Source organism: Bidens hawaiensis, unplaced genomic scaffold (assembly GCF_021521415.1).
Source record: "Bidens hawaiensis isolate Kalapana, Puna unplaced genomic scaffold, B.hawaiensis_p1.1 tig00011791_1, whole genome shotgun sequence".
NCBI lineage: Eukaryota > Viridiplantae > Streptophyta > Magnoliopsida > Asterales > Asteraceae > Bidens > Bidens hawaiensis.
The window spans coordinates 68,997-77,404 of record NW_027491936.1 but is presented as its reverse complement, the minus strand read 5'-3'; the positions used below and the strand labels follow the sequence as shown (position 1 = coordinate 77,404).

Below are 8,408 nucleotides of genomic sequence, written 5' to 3'. Positions count from 1 at the left end.
AAAACAAATTAATGCACATAAAAATATGCAAGAAAAATGACTAAGATGAACTTGGATCTTGAGCTACTAGAAGTAAATTGACAATCAAGAATAAAAGGCTAAAACATATGTTATACATTTCATGGTTGTTTTTCATATTCTATCATGTATTTTAATTACCTTTTAATTGTAATACGTAATATGTAATCTCTTTTGGTTTGTCTATCTATCAAAAACTAATCAAAGTATCCAGTTGCAATAAATTAAAAAAAAAGGTACTAAAGTTGTATAATTGAGTAAACTACAGGTATGAAAATGACATTTAGCTCAAAAGAGAAAATAAATAAAATAATCAAAATTACTAATTTGGCCTTAACTTAACGGACAAAATAGACAGGGTCAGAAAAAAGTACTAAAATTGCAAGTTTTAGAAAAATGAGGTAGTCATTTACAATAAAATTTAAAAACGGTACTTAAGTTAAATTAGTTGGAAAAACCACGTTTTACTAAAATGGCAATTATTATTATAAATGCCTAAATAACTTGTCTTCTATCTTTCAATCTTTGACCATAAAGATCGAACACCTTTGTTGAGCTCATCTAATCTAATCTAATCTAATCAATCACCGTCTCCCATTTCATTTCATTTTCTATCTTCACGACCAAACCAAAACACCTAGGGTTTCAAATCACACCATGAGAGACTCCAATTTGGACCTGTTTGATCCACGAACAGCCGTGATGGACTCTTCAGACTACACTACGAAGCCGGCAGTGACTTCGGGTTTGCGTTCAACGACAGCAACTTCTCCGATCGGATACTTCGAATTGAGGTGGTTTCTGAGTCCACGGAGAGTACGGCCGATGGCGAAGGCTCGATTAGCTTAGCCGAGTGGGCGAGGAACCGGAAACGAAGGAGAGAAGATATTAAACGAGAAAATGGTATAATAATTATTATTAATGTTATAAGATATCAAAATTTTGTTGCTTATATTATAATAATTATTATTAATGTTATAATTGTTAATGTTATTAATGGTAAGATATCAGGGATTTGATAATTGTTTTGACTTACGAGAGCTGGAGCTGAAGCTCGGCTTGTTTGGAGCTCTTTTTCTAAAGTTTGAGCCGCTCATGAGTTGTTTTTTCAAGCTCGGGATTGGTTCGGGTTTATGTTAGGGAAATCCTTTGGATATATTTGTTATTCCTAGGGGTATAATGTAGAGGTGGCAAATAAACTGGTTAACCGAATCAACCCGAAAACCAAACCGAAACCGATCATGTAGAAACCGGTTTGGAACCGATTGAAACCGTAGGTTCAGAACCAGTTTGTATTTTTCTCCACCAAAACCGGTTTCAAACCGATTAACCGAGCCGAAACCGGCCAAAACCGAGCAAAAACCGGCCAAAACCCGAACCGAAACCGATCGTAACATGGTAAGAAACCGGTAACCGAAACCGATCATAAACCGGTTTTGACTTTTGTTGACCAAACCGAACAGGGTTTGAGTTTTAAACCGGTTTGTGCACCTCTAGTGTAATGTAAATGAGCCGAGCTGGAGGTCAAGCTCGACTCATACTGACTTGCGAGAGCTGGAGCTAGAGTTCAGCTCATTTCGATCTCTTTTTGTAAAGCCTGAGCTCGGCTTGTGAACTATTTCATCAAGCATGGGATCGGCTTGTTTATAATTTATTAATTAGTTTATATACGTTTTTAGTTTTTTTTTTTCTGGGAAAAACCTTCTCAGATCTAGCTTGTGTAGTACCTTAAACGAGCCAAAGCTCGGCTCGTTTCTAGTTTTTTTTATTGATTCGAACTCGAGTAACTTGCGAGCGGCTCAGCTTGTTTGCAACCCTAGTTAATCAAGTTTTGGTCTATGTGATTTAGTTAAGTTGTTATGACATGTCCGAAGTAAAGTAATATGATGATGATAGATTGAACCTGCATGTTAATTGTATGAGTGTTGGTTTATTGTAGACAATAATTATTTTTTCCATACGTGGTTGTTGATGTGTTATTAGAAATGTTAACTGACACAAAGGAAGTACTGTTTTACACTTGTGAGTGTAATTCTTGGTGCACTGGCGGTCTGCTGGCATTTGATGAACTGAATAAACTTGATAGATACTTAGTTGTTTGAAGTTTTACAAACTAGTAGGTTATCATTCATACAAGATCTGTTAGCCTGAGCAGCATTATGCAAATTTGGTTACTTTTAGAGAAAGCGTGTATCTGTTGTTATTGATAATGATATTTAAGCGTTTACAGCTGTAGACATGGCTGCTGCGGGTGCAGAGGAACAAATTCTGAATCAGCCTGATAGCATTCCCGATGACGTGGACACTGAAAATCAGGATGAGGAGCCTGCAGCAATGATTGAAGAAGCACCATCAGGTATGGTGATTTTTCCTACACATTTTGTAAATACTTCTTGATGTTTTATTCATGTCAAAGTTATTATTGCACTAAAATCTGTTGGATGTGCTACATTCTAAAGTCTATTCAATAACTCCTACCTTTTTTAATAAAGAGAAAATGTTGAGCGGTAGCCGACTTGAGATATTTTATTGAACAATAGTATCATATTAGATGCCTACATCATTTGATAATTTTTTGTAAATACATCTTGTCTTGTTTTGTTTGCTTGAGTGAAAAATCCAAAAAAGTTGTTGCTTGTCTTCTTATAGATACCGGAAAATCAAAATTTTATTAAAGAAGTAACATAGTTGGCCCAATTTCGAGAGGGGTTAATCTCCAACACAACAACCACTTGATAATCAAGACAAAACAAGACAAAGAAAACTAGAACGTGAAATGGAATACCTTTTAACATGATTTTGGCAGTTAATGCCTCCTAACAGTCAACCCCTAACAGTCAACCCCCCATTAGTTTAGCCCTAAACCTTTGCTCGTGATTGACCCGGTCAAGGTAACTGAACCGAGACCTGTTGGACCCAGATAGGTCGACCCGCTGATAGGGTGGAGTCGTATAAGGTGAATGGATAAATTTGAAAATACGTGTAGTGGTCAAACAAACAGCTATATTTTTTGCATATGAAACATGTAATCCATTATAGATTATATTATTATAATATTGTTTGGTCTACACTCTTCATAGATGAAATATGGAATCAAACTGTTAATTCCATTTTATCTCTTATTATACGATTTTAATCTTTCCTTTGGTAAGACCAAATGATGTTGCTTTGATTCTAATTCAAACAAGTTTTTATTGGTTTAATTAATTTCTCCACTCTTCATTTTGCGGTCCCATTTTCTTAATCCAAACTTCAAGTAACTATAACCCACTATTACATATTCTTTCTTATTACATCACATAAATGCAGTTATGGACCCCACAAATCAATCTCAAGTTACCAAAACAAGTTTTTATCTGTTTATATTTACTGTTTCTTTCATTTCACTTTACAGGAGATGAAGGCGCAAACGATGCTGATTCAAACTGGAGCATGGAGTGTTCAACCGTCGTGAGAGTAAAAACCCTACACATTAGTTCTCCAATTTTGGCTGCAAAAAGTCCCTTTTTCTACAAGGTGAATTATAATATCCAAACAAGTGTATTTTTCTATCACTGAATATCTTAATTTAATAAAATGCACTTCGATTTATCTTCAATCTAGCTCTTTTCCAATGGTATGCGGGAGTCAGAGCAACGGCATGTAACTTTACGGATCAATGCGTCAGGTACTTTTTTTTTCTACTTACTATAAGTCATTATGAGGAATGCTTTTAGATAAACCGTCATGTTTTCTTTATGGAACAGAGGAAGCTGCACTTATGGAACTCCTTAACTTCATGTATAGCAATACCTTAACAGTGACATCCGCACTTGGTTTATTGGATGTGTTAATGGCTGCTGATAAGTTTGAGGTGGCTTCATGCATGAGATATTGCAGCCGTGCATTGAGAAATTTGTCTCTGACACCTGAATCTGCACTATTGTATCTTGATCTTCCATCCAGTGTTTTAATGGCTGAAGCAGTTCAACCATTGACCGATGCAGCAAAACAGTTCCTTGCTGTTCGTTACAAAGATATAACCAAGTAAGCTCATTTTCCTTTATTAAAATTTCAGTTTCTGGTATCGAGTTATTAATCATGTAATCATCAGGTTTCAAGAAGAGGTTCTTAACTTACCTCTTGCGGGAGTGGAAGCAGTTTTAGCAAGCGATGATCTCCAGGTGGCATCAGAAGACGCAGTTTACGATTTTGTTCTCAAATGGTCAAGAATTCAGTACCCTAAAATAGAAGAACGCCGAGAAATCCTAACCACACGTCTTGCTCAGTACATTCGGTTCCCTTACATGACCTGCAGAAAGCTCAGAAAAGTTATGGCCTGCGATGATTTCGACCACGACTTTGCACAAAAAGTCGTGGTCGAAGCCCTCTTCTTCAAAGCCGAAGCCCCACACCGACAACGCACCCTAGCCGCTGATGAAAACCCGAGCCCAAACCGCCGGTTCATCGAACGGGCATACAAGTACCGGCCCGTTAAGGTAGTGGAATTCGAGCTGCCACGTCAGCAGTGCGTGGTGTACCTAGACTTGAAACGTGAAGAGTGTTTGAATCTATTTCCATCTGGTCGGGTCTATTCTCAAGCTTTTCATTTAGGCGGTCAAGGGTTTTTCTTATCGGCTCATTGTAATATGGACCAACAAAGCTCGTTTCATTGTTTCGGGCTTTTTCTAGGCATGCAGGAAAAAGGGTCGGTGACGTTTGCGGTCGACTATGAGTTTGCAGCGCGGTCAAAGCCGACTGAAGAGTATATTAGCAAGTATAAAGGGAATTATACTTTTACGGGTGGAAAGGCGGTCGGTTACAGGAACTTGTTTGCGATTCCATGGACTTCGTTTACAGCAGAGGATAGTCTTTACTTCATCAATGGTATTCTGCATCTTTGGGCTGAGCTTACGATTAGGCATTAAAGACTCGAATTCGGTTAGAATGTTTCTAACCTCATTTTATGTTTTCTAAATACAAAAACTGGAAATGTAAAGTGGTAATCTGGAACTCGAATATTTATTTTCTTTTGTGCGAATTCATATTTAAACCGGCATCTTCTACAAATAACTAAACAAATACATATACTGGATCATTTAATTCAATAAACGATTACAATATATAGAGTTAAACCGGGCCGTGAGGCTGATACTAAAACCTTAAATACTATATTCCCAATAGATATTTACATATACAAGATTAATGTTCTTGAAACCTTTTCACATATACTTATAAAAATAAATGTAGGTTGCAGGGGCTAAATAGTAACTTCAAAGATAAAATTAGTATGGCTTTTTTTTTCATCTTATTTATTTATATAAAGTCCAAGAGAAATATTATTCCTTCGGATAACATAACATGGAGCCTGCAGTGCCACCCAAACCCATCATCAAGGTTGCTGCCATTTGCGGTTCCCTTCGGAAATCTTCCTTCCACCACGGGATCATCCGCTCCGCCATCAATATAACCGATGAAATTCTCGACGGAATGTCGATCGAATACATTGACATATCATCATTGCCCATGTTGAACACTGATCTTGAAACTGATGACAAATTTCCACCAGAAGTAGAGGCTTTTCGTCACAAGATTCTTAACTCGGACTGCTTCTTATTCGCTTCTCCTGAGTTCAACTACAACGTCACTGTGCCTTTGAAGAATGCCATTGACTGGGCTTCTAGGCTACCGAACGTGTGGGCGGATAAGGCTGCGGCTATTTTTAGTGTTGGAGGGAGTTTTGGTGGAGGCTTGTCGCAGTATAGTCTTCGGCTAAGTGGTGTTTATTTAGATCTTCATTTTATTAATAAACCGGAGTTCTTTTTAAACGTGTTTGAAGGTCCGCCTAAGTTTGATGATGATGGAAATTTGATTGATGATGAAGCTAAAGAAAGGTTGAAATCTGTTCTTTTGGCACTGAAAGCTTTCAGTTTGAGACTCCAAGGTTGAGTGGTTGACAGAGCTTGTAAATGTGCAATCTGTCCTATCTGTTCGGATTCCGGCATGTAGGGTTGTAAGCGAACCGAATGTTTGGCGAGAAGTTCGTTTATGTGCGTTCGTTTAATAATTAATGAGCATGAATAAGGAATTTCGTTCGATTAATTAGATGAATGCACTCAAAACAGACGCCTTGCTTGTTCAATTGTGTTCGGGAATGTGTTTGTTTACGTCAAGTTATGTTTGATAATGTTTATATTAAAGGGTTTTATGTTTTTTAAATGACTTTTCTAATCTTATTATATAGATTTTAACTAAATTATTAACAACAAAAAAGTAAAAGTATTATGTGATTAATTAATATGTAAGTTCACAAATCTATATCTATCTATAAAAGATAGATTTAAGGTGGACAAAATATCGGCGGCGTCATTACATCTCCCTGTAACATACGATTAAAGCCTCTGTTCAATTATCTCCATGCCTTTCATCTTTCTGTAACCCCCAATTATACCATTAAATCCTATCTTCATTTGCACTAAAGGGCCTCCAAATCGCCTATCCTCTAATAAAGCCACCACAAGCAATTGCAATCAATATCATTTTTCATACAACTGTCTCAACCACTGTTTCGATTCACTGTGCTTCATCCACAATTGAAAGAGACGATCTATCAAACCCACCACCTACCAGGTAAGATTTTGGTCTCCTGTTCTAATTACTTCTTCTGCAATTGTTTGTCGTTACAGATTCATATTGTTTGTACCTATTTGGGGTGTTTGTTTGCTATTAAAAGATAGAACTATTTTAGTTTTTTCACAATTTCTGAAGAAATGGTTAACGTTACTCCGGTCCAAAGGCCTGTAACCGACCAAGAAACCCCGATAACAACCCCAGCAACTGGGGGGAACACCGGCGGTTATACAATCCTTACGAACACTACCCCGACTACCCAAGCCGGGGCAAGTGCAGTAAATATTCCACTGGGGTTCACCGATACCCAGCTGGAAAAACGAACGAGGGTCCCTCGCCAAACACTAGATCAAGTGAAGGCGTGGGCCGAAGCACGACAAAGAGAATTCAAAGCCGAATTGGATGAACGCTTGCGTTCAGCTCAACAGGCCGACGAATTCGGCAGTACTCGCCAACACCTCAATATGAGCAGTGACTGCGAGTACTCAGACGACGAGTTGGAGTCCGATACCGACGCGAACCCTCGCCATAAGGCGAAAGGGAAGCGTAAGGAAACGGACGTCCAACCAAAAAGGAATTTTGGGGAAGCTTTTAAACCAATCGCGGAGAGAAACCCGCGTGACTTCTCCAAGACCTTTAGACCAACTGCTACAAATGCAGGAAAGTCAAAATTCGCAAGGGACATTGCGGAAGCAATCGCCCCGAGAAGTGCCAAGCAAATGTCCAACATTGGCACTTATGATGGTCTATCCGACCCAGACGACCATTTGAACAGGTTCATTGCGGGGGCTACCGTCAGCAACTGGACGGAACCCACGTGGTGCTACATGTTCCAAATGACTCTGGTCGGAGAGGCCAGGGCATGGTTCGATCGTTTACCGATCCACCACATATATGACTGGGCGGACTTTCAGAACAAGTTCAGCCAGCACTTCAGCCAACAGAGGAAGTACACTGAAGAGCAGTGGACGATCCTCAACTGCGTGAGAGAGGAGGATGAATCTTTACTGGACTTCATCACTCGCTTCAACTCCAAAAAGCTTAGTCTCGGCAACATAAGTGAGGATCTGGTTCGCGCCGCCTTCATCCAAGGCGCCGAATACCCAGAACTTATCCGCACATTGACGGGTAAGGATGGCATGCCATCAACTTGGGATGCCATCATGACGGCGGCAAAGCGCTTTGCCGAGACGGAAAAGCAACTGGGAAGGGATCTTCCCCAGAGTACACACCTCTACACGCAGAGGACAAGAGAGAACAATGTCCGGATCGCCCGACAGAACAAAAAGAGGAGGCTAGGTATTTGGCAGTCAAGGGTAAACTTTGACACCTCATCCAGCTCTCGCCCTCTTGTTGGCGGAAGGGATAACACACACCCTTCAAACCGAAAACACCGGTGGACGCCACTCACGAAGAGCGTCACGGAGATATTTGCCACGGAAAAATTGCCATGGCCAAAAGCCCCATTGATCCGGCAGAAACCTAATGCGGATCAAAGCAAATCCTGTGATTTCCACGGAACAAAGGGTCATGGTACTGAAGAGTGCACATCCTTGAAGGATATTATTGAGACATTTGTCAAGGATGGAAGACTTGCACATCTCGTGGCATCAATCAGGAAGGGAGGAAGGAATGACAACCGGTACAGAGGTAACGGACGGAAGCCCGTCGACATCAGCATCAACATGGTTCATGTTAAGGTCAGAGGAAGAAAAAGGCGAGTGACAGAACCATGCGCGTGGAAGGAAGCTGAGGTGCGCTTCCCGCGAGTGCCAGGAGGC

At 39.8% G+C, this 8,408-nt stretch overlaps 2 pseudogenes across 1 annotated transcript; both read left to right on the top strand.

The window, feature by feature from the left end:
* The first annotated feature begins 675 nt into the window (after positions 1-675).
* LOC143539023 (BTB/POZ domain-containing protein POB1-like) lies at positions 676-4,925 on the top strand (annotated as a pseudogene). The gene is made up of 6 exons (XR_013136357.1): positions 676-921; positions 2,249-2,374; positions 3,413-3,534; positions 3,622-3,685; positions 3,765-4,044; positions 4,112-4,925. The product of XR_013136357.1 is annotated as a BTB/POZ domain-containing protein POB1-like (transcript).
* Positions 4,926-5,358: 433 nt separating this feature from the next.
* LOC143538979 (NADPH:quinone oxidoreductase pseudogene) lies at positions 5,359-5,946 on the top strand (annotated as a pseudogene).
* The last annotated feature ends 2,462 nt before the right edge of the window (positions 5,947-8,408 follow it).